Raw genomic sequence first — 10201 nt, 5'->3', positions numbered from 1 at the left:
GAGCCACCATATTCTCTTGCCTGAACTCTGGAGTAAACTCTAACTGGTTTTCCTGCATTTTTGATCCTCCACCGTAGAAGGTGCATAGAGCAACTAGAGAAATCCTGTTAAAATACATATCTAGTCATATCATTTTTATGATCAAAATAATTCAATTACTTCCCTATAGACTTAAGGTGAAATTCAGGAACCACTGTGATTTATAAGATCTGGATCCATACTGCTTCTCTATTTAATCCCTATCAGATCTCCTTACCCACTGGGTTCCTCCAGACATCTTGACTCCTTGGTGCTCCTGTAGCATGCCAGGCAACTGCCTCAGAACTTTACTTTGCACTTGCTGTCCCATCTGCCTGGCATTCTTTTCCCTCAAATAACCAGATGATTTTATTTCTCACCTCATTCTACCCTCTCCTCAAATATTATCATTTCAACAAAAATAATTATGTTTTATCCATATGACTAAGTTTTACTTAGCCATAGAAGAGACATTTGGGGCATGGAGTACTTGCTTTCCCTGGTGTGATTCCATTCCGGAGTTTATCTCCATCCGCCTTCTTTCCCTCCTATGCGTGCGTCACCATCCCATGGAAGATTTGATGGACAAGAGCCCTTTGAAGTCCCAGATATATCTTTTTAGCTGTAACTAAAGTCTGGCAAAGATTACAGTTTTAAGGTGGATTATCATGAAAATGAGCACAAGTTATCTTTAAGAATAGTTCAGGGGTTGGTGTAAAGGATGAATTGCACACTGATGAAGCAAAGGCAATGGAAACTTCAAAAATGTCTGTACAGCCAAGGTTTCCCTTGGAGGCTTTGAAATAACACTACTGTGGTCTTATGACTGACATACTGTTTAAGGCCTATGCACAGTGGTGGACAATATTTAGTAGCTGTGGGGGAAGACACAGAGTGAGAAGATGCAGAGGAAGAGGATGGGAAACTCCTTAGTATATCTGGAAAGTGTTCTAACCTTGGAAGTGGTAGCACATTTCCACAGGAAAAAACAAAACTTATTGCTGGTGAAAATGATAAGGAAGATGAGGAGGAAGATGATGATGATGGTGATGATGATGATGGTGAACATGATAATGATGAGGAAGCTGAAGAAAGAGCTCCAGTAAAAAAATCTATATGAGATACTCCAGCCAAAAATGAAAGCCAGAATGAAAGAGACTCAAAACCATTAACACCAAAATTAAAAGGCCCCATGTCCTTCAAAAAAACAGGAAGAAGCTCCTCAAACACCCAAAGGACCTAGTTCTGTAGAGGACATTAAAGTAAAAATGCAAGTAAGTATACAAAAGGGTGGTTCTCTTCCCAAAGTGGAAGCCAACTTCATCAATTATGTAAAGAATTGCCTCCGAATGACTGACCTGGAGGTTATTGAAGATCTCTGACATGGAGGAAGTCTCTTTAAGAAAACAGTTTATTAAGCATCCGACTTTGGCTCAGGTCATGATCTTACAATTAGTGGGTTCAAGCCCACATTGAGCTCTGTGCTAACAGCTCAGAGCCTGGAGCCTGCTTTGGATTCTGTGTCTCCCTGCCTCTGCCTCTCTCTCCTGCTCATGCTCAGTCTCTCAATCAAAAATAGATTTTAAAAAATATTTTTTAAGAAAATAGTTTAAACCGTTTGTTAAGATTTTCCATTTTTTTCATATCTAAAATAGTTGATATCTGGCTATTCTTTTTATAACACAGAGTGAGAATTTTCCCTACCATGTCTGATAAATGTTCAGGTTCCACTGCCAAGAATGCGTTGTCCAGAATACCTGTGTAGTGTTTTAAAGATGGAACTCTGCCCTTTGTTTGTTTTTAAGTATGTATGGAATGTTACAATAGGACATAGTAGTCATGACAGACAAATGGAAATGGTGGGAAGACAAAGATATACATGTAAAATAAGCTAAGTGTTTTAACGGTAACAAAAAAAGAGCATGGAGTGCTTAATATTTGAATTTAAGTATAAAATTCAATCTACAAATTTACACACAGAATACTGTGTCAACAGTCTGCGTATTACACATGCACAGAAAAAGTGGAAAGAAATAAACTGAAAATCCCTATTAAAACTTTCTTAGAGTGGTAAAACAGTATTTGTTGTCTTATCATTTATATTTTCTTTCATTTTTTCAGTGTATTTTTTATTTTTTATTTTATTTAAAAAAAATTTTTTTTCAATGTTTTTATTTTATTTTTGAGACAGAGAGAGACAGAGCATGAGCAAGGGAGGGGCAGAGAGAGAGGGAGACACAGAATCTGAAGCAGACTCCAGGCTCTGAGCTGTCTGCACAGACGTGGGGCTGGAACTCACAGACCGTGAGATCATGACCTGAGCCAAAGTCGGATGCCTAACTGACTGAGCCACCCAGGCGCCCCTCAGTGTATTTTTTAAATTAGAAAAAGATATATTTTAAGAATTGAGCACCTGCTGTGTGCATCTCACTGTCTGGGACTGGTAGATATGAAATTAAAGAGGTGTTTTAATTTTAACTGGGAAAATACATGAATAAATCACTAATTGTAATTTCAGTCAAATATGACAAAGTTATATGAGCAATATGTACACTTCTTAATTTCTTAAAGATTTATTTTCTCACTTGTAAAATAGAAATAGCGATACATTGGGGCGCCTGGGTGGCTCAGTCGGTTAAGCGTCCGACTTGGGCTCAGGTCATTGATCTCACGGTTTGTGAGTTTGAGCCCCGTTTCGGGCTCTGTGCTGACAACTCAGAGCGTGGAGCCTGCTTTGGATTCTGTGTCTCCCTCTCTCTGTGCCCCTCCCCCACTTGTGCTCTCTCTTTCTCTGTCTCTCAAAAATGAATAAATGTAAAAACATTTTTTTAAAAAGAAATAATGATACATCTTCATAATTCTGCAGTAATATTACATGAACTAATGTGAGTAAAAGACTGAACACAACAACTCACTAACAGCCTACTCAATTAGTCACTTTTAGTGTTATTCTTATCAGTATAACAGAGGTAAGAGTGATTTTTTTTTTAATTTTTTTTTTCAACGTTTATTTATTTTTTGGGACAGAGAGAGACAGAGCATGAACGGGGGAGGGGCAGAGAGAGAGAGAGACACAGAATCGGAAACAGGCTCCAGGCTCTGAGCCATCAGCCCAGAGCCCGACGCGGGGCTCGAACTCCCGGACCGCGAGATCGTGACCTGGCTGAAGTCGGATGCTTAACCGACTGCGCCACCCAGGCGCCCCAAAGGAGTGATTTTTTTAAACAATATCAGGGAAGACATAATAAAGTAGTGGGCATTGAATTGAGCTTAAAAAGTAATAGTAGTTGACAGCTTAGCAAATAGCATGGGCTAAGATATGCTATGGTAACAAGAACTCCACCAAATTTCAGTGGCTCAGGATAACAAAACCTAGTTTCTTATACAGCAATGGGGACAGACTGTCTCTGGTCATCAGAATCCCTCAGAGGGACCTGAATGAACAAGCTGAAATTGTGATCTATGCTTAACCTGTGCAGCAGGAGGAGTGGTATGCATTCAATCACTCACTGTCTCTAAAATTTTCTGGGCAGAAGAGACACATTTCACTTTCATTCACATTTCAACAGCCAAACAAAGCTACATGGCTAAATCTAACTTTAAACTGATGGCAAGAGATCCTACTCTGTGCATGAAAGCTAAAAAGCTGGAAATATTGGGTGAAAGCACAAATGATCACTGACTTTAGTGATCAACTGACGATGAAAGTTGGTAGATCTGTTTCCTCAATAGGATAATTTGGACAATGATACAGTGTTAGGCCCTGACTTTTTCCTCTATCTCTGGATAGCAACGAGATGAAAGTGTATCACCTCCAGCAATATGGCAGAATGGATATCCCCAAATCATCCTGTTCCAAAAATGCCGGAAAAAGTTGAATAATTTTTAAAAGAATAAAGAACATGTCTGAGTTGGTAATAAAGCCAGAGTAATCCCTAGAGGCAGAGAGCAAATAGAAAGCATAAATCCCTAGTAATAAGTGAAATAAAGTCCATGGTTTCCCTGGGAAAAGCTGTACATTTCTTAATATAGAGCTTTGATTTTAATAACCTATGTGTGCCCACAGCCCACACAAAGTGAAAGATCAAATCAGAGATCACACATAGACCTGAGATTCAAGTGTAACAATCTCAATAAAGAGTGAACCTGGAAAAATAAATAAAACAGAAAAGCAATCATTTGCAAAGATAGAACGTTTGAAAGCTTGTCTATTTCAGCCTTGGATTTCAGGATTCTTAACCACAAGCTGGTGTTCATGTGGTTTGGTGGTGGAAGCTCACCCCACCTAGGTGGTCTGACAACCCAGGGGAAAGAATAAAGTTTAAAGCATTTCATGAAATGATCATGTGCTATGACTGTTCCAGGTACTAAGCAGAAATAAATGCAAATATTCTCTGAAGGAATAAAACTTCAGTGTAGGTCACAAGGATTCCCAACAAACACAGTTGTTTTCAACATGAATGCTCAACAAAAATAATGATAAAGCAAATGATAGAGCATAACATTGTTATACACAGTTGAAAAAAATTCAAATTTAAATTTTAGAGATAATACAATAATTAAAATGTAAATATCTAAGATGATTTTAAGATTGTAGTAAAATGAGCTTCACATAGAGCTTACCATTTCAAACAACTTAAAGTGTACTTAACCAGTGACATCAAGTGCATTTACAATTATGTGCAAACATCACCACTAAGTAGTTCCAGATACCATATTTGTTCATCATCCCAAAAAGAAACCCTGTACTCATTAAGTCAGGAAGTATTCCTTCCTCTTTTATTTTTAGTTTCTATAAAAATTTGAGAAGGATTGGTGTTAATTTTTCTTTAGATGTTTAGTAGAATTGACTAGTGAGCCATCTGGTCATGGATTTTCCTTCATTAAAAGGTGTTTGATCACTGATTGCAGTATCTTCTCATAGCTCTATTCTGACTTTTTATTTCTTCTTGAGTCAACTTTGTAAGTTTGCACATTTCAAAAAATTTGTGCATTTTCCTCATAGTATTCTCTTAGAATCTTTGATATTTTGTAAGATTTGTAATACTGTCGCAACTTTCACTTCTGATTAAGTTTAATTTTCTCTCTTTTTTCTTTATCAATCTGGAAAAAATTATCAATTTTGGGCATCTTTTCAAAGAACCAATTTTTGTTTTCATTATTTTTTTCTGTTTTTCTAATTTCTACTTTATTTTTCATCACACTTATATTTATTTCCTTCCTTTTCTAGCTTTGCATTTTGCTTGCATTCCTTCTACATTTGCCTTAAATTATTTTCTAATTTCCCTTGAGACTTATTTTTGGCATATTGATTAAGTGCATGTTATTTAATTTGTGGATTTTTCCAATTTTCTTCTGCTATTGATTTCTAGTTTCATCCCAGTGTCATCAGAAAAAAAAAATATTTTGTATGATTTCAGACTTCTTAACTTTATTGACACTTATTTTGTGGCCTAAAATGTGGCCTATCCTGGAAAATGTTCTGTGTGCACTTGAGAAAAATGTGTATTCAGCTGTTGTTGGGTGGAAAATTCTGCACATGTCTCTTACGCCCAATTGTTCTATAGTCTTGCTCAAGTCCTCTGTTTCCTTATTGATTTTCCTTCTGCTTGTTCTACCCATTACTGATAACAGGGAATTGAAATCTCTTATTATTATTGTGCTGCTGTTTATTTTTTCCTTCAATTCTTTTTTTTTTATTTTTTATTTTTTTTTTAAATTTTTTTTTTCAACATTTATTTATTTTTGGGACAGAGAGAGACAGAGCATGAACGGGCGAGGGGCAGAGAGAGAGGGAGACACAGAATCGGAAACAGGCTCCAGGCTCCGAGCCATCAGCCCAGAGCCTGACGCGGGGCTCGAACTCACGGACCGCGAGATCGTGACCTGGCTGAAGTCGGACGCTTAACCGACTGCGCCACCCAGGCGCCCCTTCCTTCAATTCTTAAATATTTGATTCAAACATTTGAGAGCTCTTATCAGAGAGCTATAGATATAATAGCTCTTATTATATATATATATATATATATATATATATAATATATCGTATTATATCTTTCTACTGAATTGATGTTACTAACAGTATGCAATGTCTTTCTTTGATTCTTGTGATGCTTTTTCCTTGAAATAATTTTTTCCTCTGATATAGTATGACTACCCTTGCTTTCCTTCAGTTGCTAGTCACACACAGTATCTTTTGCCTTTCTTTCACTTTCAACCTAGGTGTGTCTTTTGATATAAAGTGAGTCTGTTATAAATAGCATATAGATGAATCACTTTTTAAAAAATCCATTCTGCAGGTGCTCCTGGGTGGCTCATTGGCTAAGCGTCCGACTTCGGCTCAGGTGATGATCTCACGGTTCATGGGTTCAAGCCCCACATCGGGCTCTGTGCTGACAGCTCGGAGCCTGGAGTTTGCTTGCTTCAGATTCAATCTCCCTCTCTTTCTGCCCCTCCCCCACTTATGCTCTGTCTCTCTCTCTCTGTCTCTCTCTCTGTCTCTAAAAAATAAACATTAAAAAATTAAAAAAAAACATTCTGCTAATATCTGCCCTTAAATTAAAGAGATTAATTTACCCTCAAAATAATTACTGATACAGAACTTACTTCTGTCATTCTACCATGTTTTCCCCTATCTCTTAACTCTCTTTTGTTCTCAGTTCTCCCATTATAGCTTTATTATTTATTTAACTGATTGTTTTTTGTAGTGTACCATTCTGATTTCCTTCTCATTTCCTTTTATGGATATCTTTAGGTATTTTATTAGTGGTTATCCTAAGGATTACGATTAACCTCTTAGGTTCATAACAATATTTTGAATTAATACCAAATAAATTTGAATAGTATGCAAAAAATCTACTCCCATGCAGGCTTTTCCCTACCCTTTTATGTTGTCATTTTTGTTTTACATTGTATAGCTACTAATATAGATATATAATTATAGATTTATCCATTTGTCTTTTAAGATACACAGGGGAAGAAGAGGATACAAACCAAAATACAAAGATACTGACTTTTATATTTATCTATGTAGTCACTTTTACTAGAAATTTTATTTAATCAGTTATCTTCGGTTACTGTCTGATATCCTTTTATTTTAGCTGGAAGGGCTCCCTTTAACATTTGTTGTAGGGCAGATTTACTAGTGACAAATTTCTTTACTTTTGTTTATCTGGGAATATCTTGATTTCTCCTCATTCTTGTGGATGATTTCCTGAATATAGAAATCTCAGCTGACAGCTTTTGTTTCTTTCAGCACTTTAAATATGTCATCCCATTTCCTTCTGGTCTCCATGGTTTCTGGAAACAAATCAGCTTAGAGATGTACAATATATTGATTTGATACTTTTACATATTACAATATGATTGCCTTTGTCTCATTAGCTAGCACCTCTGTCATGTCATGTAATTATTATTTCTTTTTTGTGTTGGGAATAATTAAGGTATAGTCTCTTAGCAAGTTTGAGGTATATAATACAGTATTGTCTATAGTCACTGCATGTTGCATTAGCTCTCCAGGACTTATATATCTATTAGTTACAAGTTTGTACCCTTAAACAACATATGTTCTATTTCCCCACCCCCCAGCCTGTTGATAATCCCCGTTTTACTCTTTATTTTTATAAGTTCAGGTTTTCTTAGATTCCATATATAAGTGATACCATAAAGTATTTGTCTTTCTTTGTTTGACTTATCTCACTTAGCATAATGTCCTAAAAGTTCATTCATGTTGTTGCAAATGGCAGGATATCCTTTCTTCTTATGGCCAAATAATATTCCATCATATATACATATACACACACATACATGTAGCTATTCCATATCTTGGCCATTATGAATAATGCTGCAATAAACATGGGAGTATATTTATTTAATATCCTGATTTCATTCCCTTTGGGTGTATATTTAGAAGTGAGATTGCTAGATCATATAGTAATTCTATTTTTTTTTATTTTTTGAGGAACCTCTATATTTTTTCAATATTAGCTGAACTAATCTATATTTTCAGCAACAGTATACAAGGGTTCCCTTTCTCCACATCCTTGCCAAAATTTATTAGTTCTTATATTCTTGATTATAGCTATTCTAGCAAGTGTGAAGTAATATCTCATTGTGGTTTTGATTTGCATTTTTCTGATTATTAGTGATTTTGAACATTCTTTCCGGTACATGTTGGCTATTTGGATGATGTAATCTTACATGCAGAAAAATCCAAATACACCACAAAAAAAAAAAAAAAAACTTTTAAGAGTAACACACAAATTCAGTAAGTTGCAGGTTACAAAACAACATACAAAAATCAATTGCATTTCTATTCACTAACAATGAACAATCCAGAAAATAATATGAAAACAATTCCATTATAATACCATTAAAAAGAATAAAATACTTAGGAATAAAATTAACCAAAGAGATGACTTATACACTGAAAACAACAGAACATTGCCAAAATAAATTAAAGAAGATGCAAATGAAAAGATAATTCATGTAATGGGTTGGAAGATTTATATATTTTTTTAACTTTTTAAATGTTTATTTATTTTTGAGAGGCAGAGAACGAGCAGTGGAGGGGCAGAGAGAGAGGGAGACACAGAATCTGAAGCAGGCTCCAGGCTCTGAGCTGTCAGCACAGAGCCCAATGCGGGGCTCGAACTCACTCTCAAGCTGTGATATCATGACCTGAGCCAAAGTCAGACACTTAACTGACCGAACCACCAAGACGCCCCTGGAAGACTTTATATTTTTAAGATGTCAATATTACTCAAAGAAATCTACAGATTCAATGCCATCCTTACGAAAATCCTAATGGCATTTTCCCCCAGAAATGGAAAGATCCTTCCTAAAATTCATACAGAATCTTAAGGGACCCCAAGTAGCTAAAACAATCTTGAAAAAGAACACATTTAGAGAACTCACACTTCCTGATTTTGTAACATTTCACAAAGCTATGGAAAGTGTGGGACTGGCATAAAGAAGACATATAGACCAATGAACAGAATAACCTAGAAATAAACCCATCCATATGGTTAAATAATTTTCAGAAGGGTTAGTTTTGTGAGGTTTTGTGAGGTTACTCAATGGAGAAGGGACTATCCCTTCAACAAATAATTCTGGGAAAATTGGAATGAAAAGTCAAAGGAATGAAGTTGGACCTGTATACCCAATACAAAAATTAACTCAAAATGAATTAAACACCTAAATGTTGGACCTAAAACTATAAAACTCCTAGAAGAAAACACAAGAGAAATCTTTATGACATTAGATTTGGCAGTGAGATTTAGTATATGATACTAAAAGCACAGGTAACAAACGCAAAAATAGACAATGGAACATCAAACTTTCCAACTTCTGTGCATCATAGGACAAAATCAACACACTGAAAGGCAACCCATGGAATGGGAGAAAATATTTGGAAATCACCTAAGGGATAAGGTTAATAATGTCCAGAATATGTAAAGAATTTCTTTTTTAAAAAATGTTATTATTTTTGAGAGAGAGAGTGGGAGCAGGGGAGGGGCAGAGAGAGGGAAACTGAGGATCTCAGGGAGGCTCCATGCTGTCAGCACAGAGTCCCTATGCTGGACTTGAACTTGCTGGGCTTGAACTCACGAACAATGAGATCATGACCCTGAGACAAGTGGGAGGCTTAATCAACTGAGCCACCCAGACACACCTGTAAAGAACTTCTACAACTTAACAACAAATCAAATAACACAATTTTAAAATGGGCAAAGGACTTGAACAAGTATGTCTCCAAAGATAACATACAAACACCCCACAAGCATATAAAAAGATGCTCATATAACTAAATGTTTAACAAATACCAATCAAAACCACAGTGAAATATCACCTCATACTTATTAGGATGATTATCATCAAAACAAAAGAAAACAAAAACCAGAAAATAACAAGTATCAGTAAGAAGGTGGAGAAATGTCAACTCCTGTGCTTTGCTGGTGAGAATGTAAAAGGGTACAACTCTAATGGAAAACAGTATGATATTTCCTCAAAGAATTAAAAATACCATTATCATCTTATCAAGCAATTCTACTTCTGGGAATATCTCCAAAAGCATTGAAAGCAGGATCTCAAAGAGATATTTGCACAACCATGTTCATAGCAGTATTATTCACAATACACAGGATGTAGAAGCCACTAAATATTATCAAGAGATGGATAAACA

At 35.8% G+C, this 10201-nt stretch overlaps 1 pseudogene; it reads left to right on the top strand.

Annotated features, from left to right (window-relative positions):
• The first annotated feature begins 587 nt into the window (after window positions 1–587).
• On the top strand, window positions 588–1420 carry LOC115498759 (annotated as a pseudogene).
• Window positions 1421–10201: the final 8781 nt, after the last annotated feature.

The sequence above is a fragment of the Lynx canadensis genome, chromosome D3, assembly GCF_007474595.2.
Source record: "Lynx canadensis isolate LIC74 chromosome D3, mLynCan4.pri.v2, whole genome shotgun sequence".
Classification (NCBI taxonomy): domain Eukaryota; kingdom Metazoa; phylum Chordata; class Mammalia; order Carnivora; family Felidae; genus Lynx; species Lynx canadensis.
The sequence above is the reverse complement of the archived record's forward strand: the minus strand, read 5'-3'. Positions and strand labels throughout refer to the sequence as shown.